The sequence below is a fragment of the Piliocolobus tephrosceles genome, chromosome 4, assembly GCF_002776525.5.
Source record: "Piliocolobus tephrosceles isolate RC106 chromosome 4, ASM277652v3, whole genome shotgun sequence".
Lineage (NCBI taxonomy): Eukaryota > Metazoa > Chordata > Mammalia > Primates > Cercopithecidae > Piliocolobus > Piliocolobus tephrosceles.
The window spans coordinates 156,757,612-156,763,611 of NC_045437.1; the positions used below are offsets into that span (position 1 = coordinate 156,757,612).

Consider the following 6,000-nt stretch of genomic DNA (forward strand, 5'->3'; position numbering starts at 1 on the left):
TGGCCCGAGCACTGACAATGATTTATAACTTTGGGTAAACCTCTTGCATTTTTTTCATAGGAAGGCAAAAGAACTTCAGACATAAATGATTAATCCATTAAATTAAAAACACTCTCGACCTCCCCACAGTTCAGACAAGTCGCGATTCATTCCCAAAAACACAATAATAACCTCCTGAATCTGTTTATTACTCCCGCATGCTACTTTCGTGACTGTGCCTCCTACTTAAGGATGTATTTACGCTGCCTTTCACTTTGGGAATGGTCGGTGTTTCCCAAAGACAGTGGGCCTTTGTGTTATGGATGCAAATGTTTTCACTTGAAGGTTTTCAAATTTAAGAGAAAATGAGGCTGGTGTGGTGGCTCACGCCTAAAATCACAGCACTTTGGGAGGTTGAGGCTGGATCGCTTGAGTCCAAGAGTTCAAGCCCAGCCTGGCCAACATGGTGAAACCCTGTCTCTACAAAAAATACAAAAATTACCCATGTGTGGTGGCAGGTGCCTGTAATCCCAGCTACTTGGGAGGCTGAGGCATGAGAATCGCTTGAACCCAGGAGGTGAAGTTTGCAATGAGCTGAGATAGCACTGCTGCACTCCAGCCTGGGCGACAGAGGGAGACTCTATCTCAAAAAAAAGGGAGGAAATGAATGTGTGTGCCTAGGATATACTAATTTCACATTATTTTTAATGTGTGGATTAACACAAAAGGAAAAGAGATCAGGGCCAAAGGAAAGAGTTGGGTCTCTGCCACGTTGCCAGCAGAGAGCTTGGTCTCCGCCTTTCCTGGCAGGCCCCAGGAACTGCACACACCCACATAGACGCTCCCTGTCCACACTGTTCCATCCTCCTGGCGGGAGGCTGGATCCAGAGCTCCAGCACGGGTAGGAGCTGCCCAGAGCTGGCTCTAACTTCGAGTATGGACAACGCTTCAGGGTGTTTTCAAGGAGAAAAATGGGGCGTAATTGAGAGAGAAACTGGGATAAAGAGAAGGGTTTTTTTTTTTTTTTTTTTTTCAAGGTAGGAGAAATAGAAGCATTGTGTGGACTAACAGGAAAAATCCAGTAGAATAGGGGACCAGGATGCAGGAGTAAGAGGCACGGGAGCTATGTCCGAGCGGGGGTGGTGTCTAGGTAGTAGGTGGGCATGACATGAGAATGGTCTGGAAGTGGCAACGAGGGCCCAGGAGGACGCCTACCCCACCTCCCACCCTAGTGGTACCAAGAGAACCGGGCTGCCTCTGAAGCCGCTGCAGGAGAAGCTGCATCCTTAGGAGGAAGCCAGGTTTCCACTGGCGCAAGAAGGTAAAGGAGCGCTCATAGAAGAGTCTGAGGATGTGGGAGATGTTGCTAATGACAGCACATGAGTTCCAGAAGGCATAACAGAAGGTTCTGGGGAGGAGGGATGCCCCGGAGGCCTAGGCTTCTTGTGGAGATTGGCATGAGCTGGGATAAAGGGCAGGAGGAGAAGAGGCCTAATGATCCCCAGTAGAGAGTTGGGGCAAAACTGGGGAGACACAGGGGCACCAGAGGTGGGGCAGGCACATCTGAGGCTCCCTCTTTAGTCCTGCTGAAGGGCTGGAGGCCAGTGGGGAGTCATCTTACCTGCTTTGGCTCAAAAAACCCTCAAGACCAGCAGAGTGTGCATCTCACTCTAGGTACATGTGAGCCATTTTTTTTTTTGTCCCTGCTAATGGAGACCCAAGTGTCCATTTAGTCATTTTTTTTTTTTTTTTTTTTTTTTTTTTCCTGACGGAGTCTGGCTGTGTTGCCCAGGCTGGAGTGCAGTGGTGCGATCTCAGCTCACTGCAAGTTCCACCTCCCGGGTTCACACCATTCTCCTGCCTCAGCCTCCCAAGTAGCTGGTACTACAGGCACCCGGTACTACAGGCACCCGCCACCACGCCCAGCTATTTTTTTGTATTTTCAGTAGAGATAGGGTTTCACGGTGTTAGCCAGGATAGTCTCCATCTCCTGACCTCGTGATCCGCCTGCCTCGGCCTCCCAAAGTGCTGGGATTACAGGTGTGAGCCACTGTGCCCGGACTAGTCATGTATTTTTAAGTGAATGATTCATTCCACACCCTTGACTTGCAGTCAGGTTTCATTTTGTTCTAGAATACTGGCATACACTTTAGTTCAAAATTAGCCCTGAATTGGTCTGGGAGCTTCCAAGTCGGGACTGACTCAGGGTCTCCCTTGGAACCTGTTAGGTAAATGCACATCCTCCAGCCCCATCTCGGATCTTAGGAATCAGACAATGGGGGTGAGCCCAGCATTGTGCTTTACCAAGCTCCCGCCACGTGCCCTCTGTGCAGTTCATGTGGGTCTGCAGGATTCCTATCAGAGGCCAGGGCCGAGGCACAGGCCAGTGTCCAGCACTGGTGCTGGCCACCTCACTGAGGGGCCGGTGTACCACCCACCATACAAAGGCAAGCTCATTCCTTGAGTTTCCAGTTCACTGGACAAGCCCACTGCCAGTAAAAGGACAGGCATTGCAGACACCAGGAAGCACTTCCTAGGTGAACTGAGAGTGTGGAGCCTGGTCCCTATTCTGACCATTTTCTGGGACCACTGTCCCCATGCTCCCAAAGCTCCCTCTGGAAGTGATTGTCTCACTCATGGTTAATTCTTGAATCACCTCCCCCAGACAGAAAGCTCCATGAGAGTAGGGCCTGAGGCTGTCTCACCCACTGCTGTGTGTGACATGCCTGACACTTGGCTGGCATTTAGTAAACTTTGGCTACACAGTATTGAATTGACAGCTTTGTAAAATGCAGCAAGATCATTAAGGTGGTGCCACACTCAGAACGCCCTCAACTTTTCCGCGGTCCTCTCTCCCTCCACCCCACTTTGCAACGTTTGGTATTGTCAAACTTTGTAATATCTGGTATAGCAAAATGACAGTCACTCTCCTTTTGCAATATTTCCTCAGCTGTTCTTGCATATTTTTTCTTCTAAATTCAGAATTGTTTTCTCAAGCCCCTACCAACTGATTTTTTTTTAAGACAGGGTCTCCCTCAGTTGCCCAGGTTGGAGTGCAGTAGCATGATCTAGGCTCACTGCAGCTTCAACTTCCCAGGCTCAAGCAGTCCTCCCATCTCAGCCTCCCAAGTAGCTGGGATTACAGGTGCAAGCCACCATATCTGGCTAATTTTTGTATTTTTGGTAGAATCAGGGTTTCACCATGTTGCCCAGGCTGGTCTTGAACTCCTGGACTCAAGCGATCCGCCCACCTCAGCCTCCCAAAGTACTGGGATTACAGACATGAGTCACTGCACCTGGCACCTACCAAATGATTTTTTAACTGGAGTTAGATTAAACATATGGCTTAATTTTGAGTTTGTTTCCTAACGATATTAAGTCTTTCTACCCAAGAGCATCACTCTTCAACTATCCAAGCCTTTTTTAATATCGTCAGTGAAGTTTTATTGTTTTCTTCATTGACTTCCATTATATTTTCTGTCTGGCCATTGCTGGTGTATAAGCAGACTGTTAATTTTGTACGTTTTGGTACTGGCCTCTTTACGTACCAATTAATCCTTATAGCTTTATTGGTGCAGTACCTGGATATAGCCACATATCATTTTTCTCCACCTTTATACTATTTGTACCTCTCATTTCTTGCCTTCCATTGACAACATCCAGCATGACATTGGGAGTCTGGTATTGCCTCCCTTCCTTTGTCCTCCTTCTGTTTTCCCAAATTAATGTTTCACCATTTGAAAAAGAATGGTGCTGTTTCTTCTTTTTATAGAGATATTCTTCATTGCACGAAGAAAGTGTCATTCTGTTCCTATTTTATTGAGGGTTTTTCCCCAAGAAATTGATTTTGAACTTTTTTCAAAGGCCCTTCTAGTGTCTAGCAAGAGAATCGAATGGTTTTTCTCTTTGACTTCAGAATGATTAATGGTAGATTTCCTAGTAGCCACTGAAACATACTACCCTTGCCCATAGTATGTTCTTTTAATACCATGCTAGATTGGACTTGTCGATATGTTACTTAGAATTTTGGTGTATCTCGTCCTAAGTGAGATCAGTCTGTAGTCTTTTTTGCATTCTCTGCCAGGTTCTGGTGTCCACATTATGCTGCCTTCATGATATAATTTGGAACATCTTCCCTGTTCTATGCTCTAGGAATTATTCATTCCTTAAATGAGTGGAGGAATTATCTGAAAAAAACTTGTCAAAGTGCCTTTTGAGTTAGTAGTACTTTATAGTTGTTTTAAATATTCTCCCCTTAATTCAATGCTGGTACTTCCAAGTTTCCTTTTTTATTTTTATTATTATTATTTGAGAGAGGTTCTTGCTGTGTCACCCAGGCTGGAGTGCAGTGGTGTAATCATGGCTCACTACGGCCTCGACCTCCCGGGCTCAAGGGATCCTCTCGCCTCTGTCTCCTGAGTAGCTGGGACCAGAGAGTCCCTGACTAATGTTTGTATGTTGATAGAGACGGGGTTTTGCCATGTTGCCCAGGTTGGTCTCGAACATGTGGACTCAAGGGATCCGCCCACCTTGGCCTCCCAAAGTGCTGAGATAATAGGCATGAGCCACCGCACCTGGTCTAAAGTTTCCTTTTAAATGATCCATTTCATTGAGACTTTCACATTTATTACCAATAATTGAATATTCTATTTTTTAATCCCCTCTGTGTTCTTTTTCTTTTTTTTTTTTTGTTTTTATTTTTTTAATTATACTTTAAGTTCTAGGGTACATGTGCATAACGTGCAGGTTACATATGTATACATGTGCCATGTTGGTGTGCTGCACCCATCAACTCGTCAGCTGTGTTCTTTTTCTATTTTTATCATTGATCAAACGTCCCAGGAATTTAGTTGTTTTGTTGGGTTTTACAAACAGCTCTTAGATTTTTTTTTTACCAGTTCTGCTCTTCAGCTTTCTGGTTGATTCATTCATTTTTGCTTCTGTCTCCACTGATTCTTCTTCTACTTTATTTAAGTTTACTCTGTGGTTGCCAGGCAGGCTTATAGAAATAGACAGTGATCTAGTAAGAACCCGAGCTTATTAACCCCAGGTCCTGGCCATTCCTACTCTAGAACTCTGGTGGCTCTACCCTACCACCTTCTCCAACCACCCCCCAGACCAGTACTCCGGGTTCTATCTCTGTGTTCCTGAATTCCGACCAAAATTCTATCTATTCAAAGGGAACCCCACTCCTCCCTCTACCCAAGGCAAGGTGTAGGGAAGTTTCTTTCTTTCCTCTTTGAATCAAGCAGGGAAGTTTCTTTCTTTCCTCTGGATCAAACAGGGGTCAGAGAAGAGAGCTACACATTTCTGTTGGAAGCAGTCCTCCAGATGTGCCTCCGCTGGAGCTCCATGGACCTCCTCCATCCTTAGCGGCCTGACTTGTGACAGGCTTTTCTGCCACTCCCTGGCATTCTCCCCCAGAGCTTAAAACAAAGAAAAACTGAGGCGAGGACTCTGACTTTATTGTTTTGGGTCTCTGTGTGGTTTGGCATTGGGTGCTCTGAGCTCATGTTATTGTCACAGCTCTGGGCCATTGGATGGGATTGTCTCCCTTGGCGGTTGTCCATTTGGCTTTCACCCCTGCCCCCAACTGTGTCCCACAGTCAAGAGAAGGCTTGAAATTCAGAGTTGATGGAATTATGAGCAGCCCCTGAGGAGTTGTGACAGGAGCTACAGAGTTCATTTCTCACAGTCAGGCAGTGGAGTTTTTCTTTTATCCTCTGCCCACCCCACATGAATCACAAAAATTCTACCCCACTCAGGTCCCGGGATCCACACCATTGCCTTTTTCTACATAAGTACCAATTTGTTCTATGCTCTGGTCCCAAGAAAAACCTTCTCAGTTCTAAAGTAAAGTACTGGATGCTTTCTTTTACTGAACAACAGGGACTTCCAGATGACTCTAGGAAAATGTAGCTGTCCACTTCAGGAAGAATCCATCTCCCCCATCTCCAAGGGCAGTGTGTTTAGTTTAGTTTAGTTTAGTTTAGTTTAGTTTAGTTTAGTTTAGTTTAGTTT

General features: G+C 45.8%; 1 protein-coding gene across 1 annotated transcript in view; it reads left to right on the forward strand.

The window, feature by feature from the left end:
* FSTL4 (follistatin like 4) overlaps positions 1–6,000 on the forward strand; it is a 410,886-nt gene that overhangs the window by 375,635 nt on the left and 29,251 nt on the right. The gene's annotated exons all lie outside the window — the stretch shown is intronic.